This window comes from Microcebus murinus, chromosome 10, assembly GCF_040939455.1.
Source record: "Microcebus murinus isolate Inina chromosome 10, M.murinus_Inina_mat1.0, whole genome shotgun sequence".
NCBI lineage: Eukaryota > Metazoa > Chordata > Mammalia > Primates > Cheirogaleidae > Microcebus > Microcebus murinus.
The window spans coordinates 9226033-9239039 of record NC_134113.1 but is presented as its reverse complement, the minus strand read 5'-3'; the positions used below and the strand labels follow the sequence as shown (position 1 = coordinate 9239039).

At 55.1% G+C, this 13007-nt stretch overlaps 1 pseudogene; it reads right to left on the bottom strand.

Annotated features, from left to right (window-relative positions):
• Positions 1 to 1055: 1055 nt before the first annotated feature.
• LOC105858507 (large ribosomal subunit protein uL6 pseudogene) lies at positions 1056 to 1748 on the bottom strand (annotated as a pseudogene).
• Between the last annotated feature and the right edge of the window lie 11259 nt (positions 1749 to 13007).

The following is a 13007-nucleotide window of genomic DNA, read 5'->3' as shown; positions in this document are numbered from 1 at the left end:
CCCACATCCACCCTGTTGGTCGTTGGGTCCCAGCGCTCTGCACAGGACAGTGTTTGTGGCGTTGAGTTGAGCTACGCCCAGCTTCTAGGAGTGAAGTGGCACGACCCCCATCCAGAGTGGCCCTGAGCGTGGGGCATGGATCATTGTGACTTTCGTTGGCCTCTTCTCAAAAAAAAAATATTTAAAATGATTTTTTATGATTGTTGGTTTAAAAATGAATATATTAATATATTAAAATTTCTCTTTGAATAAAAGTTCATTTTTTCCTTCTGATTTTAAAGGAAATAAAACATTTCCATGGGGCCCTGAAAGCATGAGACTCTGCCTCCTGTGCCTAGTCTAGAAGTCAGCCCTGCCACGGGACCAGCAGGGCCTAAACCAGTTCCCTTAGTGGCATGACCTCGTGGCAGTTAGGGTCCCATCCCAGCCTTCCTCAACATCTGAGCACACTGGGGTCTAAGATCTGAAAAGCGTTCAAGAACAGGTCAAAGAAATCCAGAGATGACAGCAGAGGGGTGTCCCTCACATTCTGTGCTCCTTCCTGCCTCCAAGCCTTGCCCCAGGCTGCCCTTCCCTCTTCCCTCTACCCCGCACCCGAGCCTGCAGCGCCCGCCTGTGGGGCTCAGGGCTGTGGTTGGGAGGGTGAAGAGACGGGAGGGGTCAGAGATGACTCACAGTCTCTGCGGGAAGATAAACCAGCACCTGGAGGTCCAGCCAGAGCGGCCCTGAGACGCCGGCTGAGGGGGTCCTCTTCTGTCCAGTGGGTTCTGGGAGCCTTCACAGAGCAGGTGGGCCGTGTGCTAGGTCCTGGGATATTTATTTATTTTTTTCTTTTTGAGACAGAGTCTCACTCTGTTGCTGGGGCTAGAGTGCCGTGGCGTCAGCCTAGCTCACAGCAACCTCAAACTCCTGGGCTCAAGCAATCCTCCTGCCTCAGCCTCATGAGTAGCTGGGACTCCAGGCATGTGCCACCATGCCCGGCTCATTTTTTCTATATATTTTTAGTTGGCCTATTAATTTCTTTCTATTTTTTTTCCCCAAACCTACAACTCTTTTATTGCACCATCAAAATTACAAATACATCTTAGTAATCATGTGGTGTCTTCATGTGGCTGGACAACTCACCTCTTAGATCTTATTCATCAGCCTGCTGAACTGCTCCTTTTTCAGAGACATAGATACCATCCCAAAATTTTCTGATATCCTTGTTTTTAACTGCTGTGGCCTGCTGAATCAAAGCAGCCGAATTTGAAACAAGCTCAATGTCATTTCCTTCGAGGATCAACTCATCTTTCTGTGCTTGAGATACTGAACGAGCAACGCCTGGCCTCGTCCGAGCCCTGCGGATGTATTTTTCACCTGAGAAATTCCGTATTTCACCAAGAGACCCATTCTCCTGGATAACAACGTTGATGGGGAAGGGAGCATACACAGACCTCATCTTGTAACAGAAACCCAGTGTGACACCCTTGACCATGTTCTGTACATGACTACAAACAGTGCCAACAGCAGCCAGTTCCTTTCTATTTCCCCACCATTGGTCAACCCGGAGCCTCTTCTTTTTCTTTCCAAGGAGACTAAGTTCTACATTGATGTGATTGAAGTCCCTCCGCAGGGTCCCTCTGGGACCCTTCACGATGACTGTGCGTCCCTTAAGAGTGATGTCCACATTTTCTGGAATGTCGACAGTCTGATTGCTGAGAATGGTCTTCATTCTCACGGTAGATACGGCAAAGAGACAGCGTCTGTCGTCATCGCATTTTTGTATCCCATCTCTTTCTATTTATAGTAGAGACAGGGTCTCTTGCTCAGGCTGGTTTCAAACTCCTGACCTTGAGCGATCTGCCCACCTCAGCCTCCCAGAGTGCTAGGATTACAGGCGTGAGCCACTGCGCCCTGTGGGCCCTGGGATATTTCTAGGACTGTCAGGCTAGTCTTGTCCTGACAACCTTGCTAAAAATGGCAGGTTAAACACAGTCATCGACTTTCTCTCTGCTAAAACCCTGTTAACCTACAGAAAGGGATTTTCTTTCTGTTTCTTTCTGTTTTCCCTCCCTTCCTGGTATAAACCCACAAGATTGGGGCAGACAGAACAGAAGACGACAACCACACCAGTTTTTAAGCTGGAAAGTTGATATGGACTCACAACTGACTTAAGGGACACAGAAAAGCCACATCCCAAGTGTACAGGAATGGCGCTGAGCACCAGCATGATCTACCCTGAAGAACCACCAAAGGCTCAGCCTCAGCCAGCAGCCCCAGGGTGGGGCGAACAAGGAGCAGCCAGGCTCCCAGACTCCCACCCAGAACGGCCAGGCAGTCCCCTCTGCAACCCAGCAGAAAGCCGGAGTCCATCCAGGGATGGGACCTTGCACAAAAACGCAGCTGCGTGCCAGGTGCTTCTGGGCACTGGCCCAGCCCTTCCCCAGCCCTGCCCCCAGTGGGCAGCCAGGCCTCCCCCTCCAGGCAGGACCGGGAGGCATCTTGGAGAATCTGATCCTCCTAAGAACAAAGTCCTGAAAATACTGGCTGGCGGGGCAGGGGAGGGGCTCACAAGTACTCTCCACACCTCCCTTCAGTGAGGTCAAGCGTCTGTCCTGCCACACCCTTAGCAGCCAGTGGCTCTGACAATGTATAGCTAGAACTTTTAAAAAGTAAAGTGGGGCCGGGCGCGGTGGCTCACGCCTGTAATCCTAGCACTCTGGGAGGCCGAGGCGGGCGGATTGCTCGAGGTCTGGAGTTCGAAACCAAAGAGAAATAGAAAGAAATTAATTGGCCAACTAATATATAGAGAAAAAATTAGCCAGGCGTGGTGGCGCATGCCTGTAGTAGTCCCAGCTACTCGGGAGGCTGAGGCAGCAGGATTGCTTGAGCCCAGGAGTTTGAGGTTGCTGTGAGCTAGGCTGACACCATGGCACTCACTCTAGCCTGGGCAACAAAGCGAGACTCTGTCTCAAAAAAAAAAAAAAAAGTAAAGTGAATATTTAGAGACAGAAAGAACCAGCCATTTTCCTACGATTCTACTTGTAGGAAATGAAAACACGTATCCATACAGAAATGGTACCCAAATGTTCACAGCAGCATTCCTCATAACAGCCAAAGGGTGGAAACTGCCCAAATGACCATCTGTAGATGGATGGTGAGCAAATGACGGAGAAATGAAGTACTGACGCGTGGTGCTGCAGCACACAAGACCCTCGAAAGCACCCTGCTAAGCAAAAGAAGCTAGTCACAAGGGGCCCAAAAAGATCCCTTTTAAATGAGATGTCCATGATGGACAAATCCATGGAGACAGAAAGCTGCTTAGTGGCTGCCGGAGGCTGAGGGAAGGGGGAGTGAGAGCGACTGCTAATCCACAGTGTTTTCCCTGGTGATGAGCAAGTTCGAACCTGGAGTGAGCTGGTAGCTGCAGGACATGCAAGAGGTGGCGGGGAATGCACTGATGCCAACTGCTCTCTTGCACCTGGTTAATTGCATGTTATGTGAATTTCACCTCGATTGAAAAAAAAATCCCAAGGCTTCCTCCTTTTGGAAAGAAGAGCTCTAGGTGGCTCCTCTAGGCCTGGAAAGCACCCAGATTACCCTCCGGGGTTAATAATACAACAGAGAGATAATTCAAGCCCACGAGCCATTTTAGATGTCCTAGCCATCACATCTGAAAAGGTAAAAAGAAACAAGTGAGGTTGATTTAACTGCTATAGGTTCTTTAACCCAATATAGCCAAAATATTGTTTCAACACACAATCAACATAAAAATTAGGCATGGTGGCTCACACCTGTAATCCTAGCACTTTGGGAGGCCGAGGTGGGAGGATCGCTTGAGTCCAGGAGTTTGAGACCAGCCTGAGTAACATAGCGAGACCCCGTCTCTACAAAGAAATAGGAAAATCAGCCTAGGGTGGTGGCACATGGCTGTGGTCCCAGCTACTCAGGAGCTGAGGTGGGAGGATCACCTGAGCCCCAGAATTTGAGGTTGCAGTGAGCTCTGATGACACCACTGCACTCTAGTTCAGGCAACAGAGCGAGACTCTGTGTCAACACGTGCATGTGTGTGTGTGTGTGTGTGTGTGTGTGTACATATATATAAATTACTAACGAGCTATTTTACATTCTCTTTCTTACTAAGTCTTTGAAATCCAGCTGTATTTTACCTGCACAGAACATTTCTGTGCAGGCCAGCACATTCCAGGGCTTCGTGGCCATGGCTCAAGGTCACTCCACTGGATCGTGCAGTTCTGGACTATTTCAGGCCGGAGTCCCTGGACACAATCTGGAGAGGATGAGCCCGTTAGATTTCAGTGGGCTCAGAGTCTATGAATTGAAAACAAATTGGCTGTAATCCAATTTAGGAGCATCTAACAACTGCCTTAAAAATAAGTCACAAATTAAACATAGAATTACCAGCAATTCCTCTTCAGGGTATACACCCCAAATAATTGAAAGCAGAGACTCAACCGGATAGCTGTACACCCACGCTCATAGTAGCAGTGCTCTTAATAGCCAGAAGGTGAAAGCAACCCAGTGTCCACCGATTGAGGTGGATAAACACACGTGGTGTATACACACACTACGCAATATTACTCAGCCTTAAGAAGGAAGAAATCATGACACATGCTACAACATGGATGAAACCTCAGGGCACGATCGTGGAGGGCATCACAAAAGGATGAGTCACAAAAAGTCACAAAAGGTCACAAAAGGACGACCGCTGCATGTGAGGTCCCTAGAGTCCTCAAGTTCAGAGAAAGTAGGGTGGGGTTGCTGGGCAGAGTGGGAAATGGGGAGCGAGTGTTTGATGGGTACAGTTTCAGTTTTGCAAGATGAAAAGTCTAGAGATGGAGGGTGGTGATGGTACCACACCAATGTGAATGTACCTGGTGCCACTGAACTGTGCACTTAAAAGTGGTTAAAATGGTACATTTTATGTTGTGCATATTTTAACAGAACTAAAAAAAAAACATCCTGCTACCCAAAGAGTTTGGGTTTGTGCTGACCAGGGTGTTGACACTCTGTGGTGTCTGGAGGCTAATGAGAAGGGTATGTGGAGACACCGGCCGGGTGCCAGCCAGGCACTGCCCACTCCCGGGGCAGGCTGGGAGGGGTGGGCCTGGCTTGGCCCCACACTTTGACATGGGTCAAAGCCATGTGGCCCTAGGGAATCAGCTGCTTCTTGGGCACCTGGACCGCTGACTGCCCTGTCTGGTGAGAGCCAGAGAGGCCCCTTCCCATTGTCAATTTGAATTTTTATTGGTTCTGTTATGTTCTTTATATTTATTTGCAAATTGGCTCTGTAAGGCATATGTAAGCACAAGAGCTTTATACCTGGCTTGGTGTCTGTGCACGATAAGAAACATTATAATAAAAATGATTGAAGACAACCCCAGGATCCATGAGAAATGTTTTCTTTAAAAGAGCATTCAGGCTGGGCGCTGTGGCTCACGCCTGTAATCCTAGCACTATAGGAGGCTGATCGGGGGGATCCTTTGAGCTCAGGAGTTCGAGACCAGCCTGAGCAAGAGCAAGACCCCGTCTCTACCAAAAACAGAAAAACTTAGCTAGGCGTGGTGGTACATACCTGTAGTCCCAGCTACTCAGGAGGCTGAGGCAGAAGAAGGATCGCTTCAGCGCAGGAGTTTGAGGTTGCTGTGAGCTAGGCTGACGCCACGGCACTCTAGCCCGGGCAACAGAGTGAGACTCTGTCTCAAAAAAAAATTAATTAATTAAAAAAATAAAAGAGCATCCATGCATTGCTCAGATTTGATGAATGCTGTGGTTTGGCTTCTGGGTCTGTCGCCCTTAAGCTGGGTCATCTCCATGTCCCCGCGGGCTAGCATCCAGGGCCAGTCCGGGAATTGTTTCCTGAGTGACTGAGTGGATGAGTGCAAGGGCAGAGGAAGAGTGCACTGTGGCGGGGGAGGGGGAGCGGGAGAAGCAGGGATGGCATCCCGGAGGAGGAGGCCTGTGCACCCTGGGCCGGGAGGCGGGAGCGGGAGTTCCAGGAGTAGGAGCCAGAGTGGGGATGGGTGTGTCTGAGGGTGGGAGGTGTTGAGGGCACCCTGGCTGTGCCTGGCTGTGTCACACCTGGAACCCAGCCTCTGAGCCCGGCTGGCAGGGTGGGCAGCCTAGGGGGCAGCTGTCCCCAGCAGACCCCTGCGCGTCTGCCCCACGTCCCCCCACCCCATCCCATGCAGCACCTAGTCCTGGGTCTCATCTCTCTCCAGTGCCACCTCCGCCCCAGCCACCACCCCCTCTTGCCCATGTCCCAGTGCCTCCAGTGGGTCTCCCTGCTGCCGGCCCTGCCCGTCCGATGGATCTGAGACCAGCAGACCTCACCCATGTGTCCAGTGACCAGCACTGAGCACCTAGGACGTGCCCAGCCCTGACTGGGAACCACACACAGGCCCCGCCCAGTGGAGAGAGCCGATCAAGGAAACAGCCAGCAGCAAAGCCACCAGGACGAGACAAAAGGAATGGGGAAGAGGTCCTAGTGATGCCTCTGTGCCCCCAGGGCCGTGGCTCCAGACCCTGTGGCCTCCTCAGGCCTGCTGTGGGCTGCGGGTCTGCACCGTGCCAGGCCAGCCTCGGCTCAGGCCTCTGGCTTCGCGTGGCCTCCGCGCTGCACGGCACGGCTGTGCGCTCTTGGGCAGGTCACTCTCCGGCTCTGAGCCTCTCAGCTTGCCCACCTGTAGATGGGCTCGGCCCGGCGGGCAGGAACCGTGCGGGAGCCAGCAGGGCCCCGGGTCCTCCCCCTGGGGCTGGACGGGGTGGCCTGGCAAGGAAGGAGTGACTCACAGCCCTACCTGACTTAGAAGCAGCCCCTCCCTCGCCGGCCCCAGTGGCCACCTGATTCTGTCCTGGAGAACTTTTTCATTCAAAACACCCAAACTCCAGGAGCCTGGCGGCTTCCCTGAGGTGGGGGGGCGAACGACCCCCAGCCCCCCAGCGCTATCCCCCAGCCAGCTGCACCTGGGTCCCTGCCCAGGCCTCCCAGTGGGAGCAGGGCTCGACCCTGGCCTGACTGTCACGTCTCTGTCTCTGTGGTGTTAGCCAGGGTGGCCCAACCAGCCACCCTCACAGATGTGGCACTCAGCAGGGGGTGGCTGGGACGGGGGGCGTGGGGGCAACCGGGCCTCTCTGCTCCCTCTGTGGTCTCAGGGCTTCTCTCTCCTTGTGGCCTCTCTCCGCAGCCGCAGGGGACGTGGGTTTTCTTCCGTGGCCTTGGGCTTCCAAGCTGGAGAGGATGGACACTGCCAGGCCTCTCGAGGCCTCGGCCCAGAAGTTTCCCAGTCACTTCTCGGTCACTTCCCCCCTGTCCTAAAGGTCAAAGCGAGTCGCAGGCCAGCCCAGATTCCAAAGAGGGCAGATGGTGGGCGTGTGGCCGGGCTGGGGCCGGGAGGAAGGTTGGTTGGCAGACACTGTCCCCCGCAAGGAACCTGGCCTTCGGACGCCTCCTGTATGGCGGGCAGTGGGGAAGCTGAGATGCCCCCCAAGAATGCTGAGGAGGGAGGTCGGGGGCTTGGGCCCAGCTGGAGGGGGACTGGAAGGATGAGCCTCAGAGCCCTGCCCTGCCTGGGCCCGCAGCTCGCCCTGAGCTGAAAGGTGGTGTCCCTGCCCCAGTGGGGAATGAGGCCGGGCCTGCTCCTCCTGTTGGTGACAACACTCTGCAGGCCCTGCCTGGGCTTCCCTGAGGCCCCACCCTGCCTCACAGTTCTGAGAAAATGTCCCCACGGTGATGCTTCCTGGGGTCAGCAGGGAGGGGGCCAGGGCGGGTCCTCGCCCACCCCACAGAGGCCTCAGGAAGTCCAGCAGCCACCCCCCATGGGCTCTGCTACTCATTAGCTGCCTGACATTGGGAAAGTTGCTGCACTACTCTGTGCCTCAGTTTCCTCATCTGGAAAATGGGGACAAAGGATGGACGGGCAAGCCTGAGCACTCTGTGCCAGGCCCCATTCTTAATCCATGTTCTTTTTTTTTTTTTTTTTTTGGAGACAGAGTCTCGCTTTGTTGCCCAAGCTAGAGTGAGTGCCGTGGCGTCAGCCTAGCTCACAGCAACCTCAAACTCCTGGGCTCAAGTGATCCTTCTGCCTCAGCCTCCCGGGTAGCTGGGACTACAGGCATGCGCCACCATGCCCAGCTAATTTTTTTATATATATATCAGTTGGCCAATTAATTTCTTTCTATTTATAGTAGAGACGGGGTCTCGCTCTTGCTCAGGCTGGTTTTGAACTCCTGACCTTGAGCAATCCGCCCGCCTCGGCCTCCCAAGAGCTAGGATTACAGGCGTGAGCCACAGCGCCCGGCCTTTTTTTTTTTTTTTTTTTTTTTTTAGACAGAGTCTTATTCTGTTGCCCGGGCTAGAGTGCCGTGGCATCAGCCAAGCTCACAGCAACCTCAAACTCCTGGGCTCAAGCAATCCTCCTGCCTCAGCCTCCAGAGTAGCTGGGACTACAGGCATGCGCCACCATGCCTGGCTAATTTTTTCTATATATATCAGTTGGCCAATTAATTTCTTTCTATTTATAGTAGAGACGGGTCTTGCTCTTGCTCAGGCTGGTTTCGAACTCTTGACCTCGAGCAATCCGCCTGCCTCGGCTTCCCAGAGTGCCAGGATTACAGGCGTGAGCCACCTCACCCAGCCTTAATCCATGTTCTTATCCACAAATTTATACCATGATGTGGCTGAGGCATTTTTAAACCAGAATGTTTCTGAGCACCGGAGCCTTGCCCAGTGCCAGCCCCCAGCCCTGTGCTCACGGGCAGCCGGCGGGTGAGAGGCCTCTGCGTGGGGGCCAGGCCGTGTCGGGACTGGGAGCAAATGGGAGAGTGGCTGGGATGGAAAGGTCTGGAAACCACGTCATCGGAGGAGTGGAGGGAGGACTCGCACCAAGTCTCTGAAGGACTATGGTGCGAGGAGGACACGGACTTGCTCCGACCAGTTCCAGGCGGTGGATTCTAGCATCTGTGACAGCCAGAGCACCTCAGCAACAGCGTTGACTTGTGAGAGAGTGAGCGCCACGTCCCGGGAGGTGTGTAAGCAGAGTGGCCTGGGACAGAGACTGGAGGAGATGACCTTGAGGCCCCCAGCCCCTGTCCAGTGCACAGGTGTGAGGCCCAAGTGAGCCGCATTTGGCAGCTCAACAGCGTCCGGGTGCGCAGGGGCTAAAGGCCAGTGGCCAAGCCTCTGCTGCCAGCTCAGGCCCCAGGTGGAGATCCTGCAGTCGCCCCTGATTTCTGGGCTGAATCTCTGTCTTCCACTTCTCCCCACCAGCCTGGGGCCAGCTGGACAGCTTGGACCTCTAACCAGGGCTCCCAGCAGCATCCTGGTTTATTCAGGTTTCTGGTCATCAAAAGGATGAGAGAAACTGCTGGCCCCAAGCAGGCCACCTCTGGGCTTGTGGGTTTCAGATTTAGAGAAGTAAAGAGAGACTGGATGTTCCCGAGATCGCCTCTGGGCCCGGCCCCTGCCCACCTCCCTGTGGCCAAGTGGCTGCAGAGTGAGGCCATGGTCCAGAGGCCGTGGTCCAGGGGCCGTGAGGACGGAACCGAACCTCGCTGTCGCACGGGAGCCACGTGGCCAGGCTGGGGCCCCCTCCTCTGCCTGCGGCTCTCGGCACCTTCCCCAAGGCAGGCGGCTCAGAGCAGGGCGGGAGGCGGGAGGGGCACCACCCCTGCCCGGGCCGCACTGATCCCTGCCCCGTCCTCCCTGCGCTGACCCTGTGGAATGCTGCAGCGTGAGTTTGTGGGGAGTGCCCAGCAGGGCTCTGTGGGCTCAGGGACGTGCCCTGTGTGTGCTGTGGGTGTGTCTGTGAGCACAAGGTCGTGCGAGCGAGTGTGCCCATGTGACACTGGGTGAGAAGCCTCCCCGTGGGGCCCACGTGCGGGAAGACGGGGCCTTGCTCTGTGCATGTTCACCAAGGGCCTGGGGCCCCGCGTGCCAGGCCTGTGCGCTCGGGTGTGGGTGCGTCTACTTCTCTCCAAGAGCCCCCGGGGAAGAAGAAGCCAGCTGGGACAACTGGTGTGGCTCAGCCTGTTCCCCTCCAGCCTCTTGGGCCAGCCGCAGGCTGCAGGGGTGCCCCTTGCTCAGCTTCCACCTGGTGACTCAGGCCAATTCTGGGCGTCTGGGGCATCCTTGGAGCTTGCCGTGGTCCTCGGCCTGAGTGCCTCCCACCATAACCTCTCCCACACCACCCCATTCCGGCTCTCCCCACCCCTGGCTGTTGCTTACCCGGTTCCTCTTTCACTGTGTGTCCGAGTCCACCCTACCCTTCCCGGCCTGGCTGAGACGCTCCCTGCCTGCGCACGTGGACCGTGCCTCCTCCTCTCTGCCGCCCCCACTGGCCCGGGCGTTTCCTCCATCCCGGGACAGCCTGGAGCCCAGGGCAGCCAGACAGTGAGGCTCAGACGCACACAGCTCCAACCTGGCCCCCGTGCACCCGCCTCCCTCTCTCCCCGTGGGGTCCGCACTGTGGGAGAGAGGACCCACCAGCAGGGACCTCAGAGGCCTGGCCTCTGGTGGTCGAGCACTGGCTCTGGAGTCCATACCTGCCACTCGGTCATTGAGTGGGCTCTGTCAGTTTCTACTTGCTGTGCCTCAGTTTCCTCTCCTGGGGATCCAGAATGTGAGGTGTTGGGACTGCCTGGGGAAGGCAGAAGGCCCCGCGCCAGCACAGCGGGGACTGACGATAGGGCAGGCTCCTGAGTCCCTTGGCATGGTTGCCAAAGCCCAGCCTCATGTGCAGTTCAGGGTACAAGCAAAAGTCGATTTGTCACACTCATCTGCCCCACGCGGCAGCCCTGCCGCATGGGGCAAGCCCAGTGTAAAGGTCTCCGCTCGCCCGGAGGGCTGGCACGTCTCTCTGGGCAGTGCTCAGGACCTCAGCAGTAGACCCCTGGGGTGTCCCCCAAAGGCACACGTGGAGGCCAGGCAAGGGGCCGTCTGCAGCTACCGCCCCCCGGCACCGTGTTTACTGAGCACCTGCGATGAGTCAGGCGGTGCCAAGTGCTAGAGGCACAGTGGCAAGGAAACAGGAGACACAGACCCCTGAGCACTTCTGTTCTAGTTGGGGAGGGGCAAAGAAAGTCAAGAAACATAATATGTGACTAAATTACCTAATAAGCTGGAAAGAGAAAAGTGCTAAGGGAGAGAGAGGAGAGAAAAAGCACAGGGACCAGGGACCTGCACTTAAATGAGGTGGTCAAGGAGGCCCAGAGGGGAGGCTCAGCCTTGGAGGAGGAGGCCCCAGGAGGGTGCCTGGGCAAGAGCATTCTGGGCGGGCGGAGGGAATAGCTGAGCAAAGCAAGCCAGGGAGCCCGTGGGCGAGCAGAGGGGAGGAGGCCGGGGAGGCCCCCGGGCTAGACCAGACAGACCTCAGGGGCCTCAGAAGGACCCTGGCCTCACTCCTGGTGGGATGGGAGCCACAGCAGGTTTGAGCAAAGGAGAGAGGTGAGCTGACTGTGCTTTCCTGGATCCCTGGCTGCTCTGTGGAGCGGGAGTGGGAACACCAGTGGGGAAGCTGTGGCAAGAACGAGGGCCAGGCAAGGGCAGTGGAAGGGCCAGACCAGCCCGGGTGCTTCCAGAGCCACGGGAGCCCCTCCCGTGGGACCACAGGTGCTGAGAGCACAGGCTGCCTCATCTGGGGCAGCCCTTCGAGACTCTGATAACAGCTGCGGGCCCTCCCCCAGAAGCCATGCACTGTCACATGCACACAAATTGGGCACGGGCACACACCCATGCACACAAATTGGGCACACTCATGCACACAAATTGGGCACGGGCACACACCCATGCCCACATGCATGCCCACACACACACATGTACACGGAACCCATGTTCATGCATGCACATGCACACTCACAATGCCACCCTACACATCCACACATGCATGTTAAACCCATGTCCATATGTGCACACGTACACACACATGCCCCCACACCCACACATGTACACTGAACCCATGTTCATACATGCCCACACACACTCACTTATGCCCACATACACATCCACACATGTACATGGAACCCATGTCCACACATGCACATGCACACTCACACATGCTCACACGCACATCCACACATGTACATGGAACCCATGTTCATACATGCATACACATGTCCACACACACATCCACACATATACGTGGAACCCATGTCCATACGTTCACATGCACACTCACACATGCCCACACACATCCACACATGTACATGGAACTCATGTCCATACATGCACATGCACACTTACACATGCTCACATGCACATCCACACATGTACATGGAACCCATGTTCATACATGCACACACTCACACATGCCCACACACATCCACACATGTACACGGAACCTATGTCCATCCATGCACATGCACACTCACACATGCCTACACACACATCCACACATGTACATGGAACCATGTCCATACATGCACACACACTCACACATGCCCACACACATCCACACATGTACATGGAACCATGTCCATACATGCACACACACTCACACATGCCCACACACATCCACACATGTACATGGAACCATGTCCATACATGCACACACACTCACACATGCCCCCACACATCCACACATGTACATGGAACCATGTCCATACATGCACACACACTCACACATGCCCACACACATCCACACATGTATATGGAACCCATGTTCATACATGCACACACACTCACACATGCCTACACACATCCACACATGTACATGGAACCCATGTCCATACATGCACATGCACACTCACACATGCCCACACACATCCACACATGTACATGGAACCCATGTTCATACATGCACACACACTCACACATGCTCACACACACCATGCCACCAAGAATTTAAGCAGATTCCTGGACTCCCTGACACTCCAAGTGTCAGGGAGGTTCATACATTTGGAAAGGAGAGCTTTATTTTCCACAAAGGGTTGCAGACTGCAGGCGGCCATCTTGAAGGCTGGGAAGTGTAGCCTCTGGCAGGAAGAGAGAGCAAGTGCTTTGAGGGAACAGG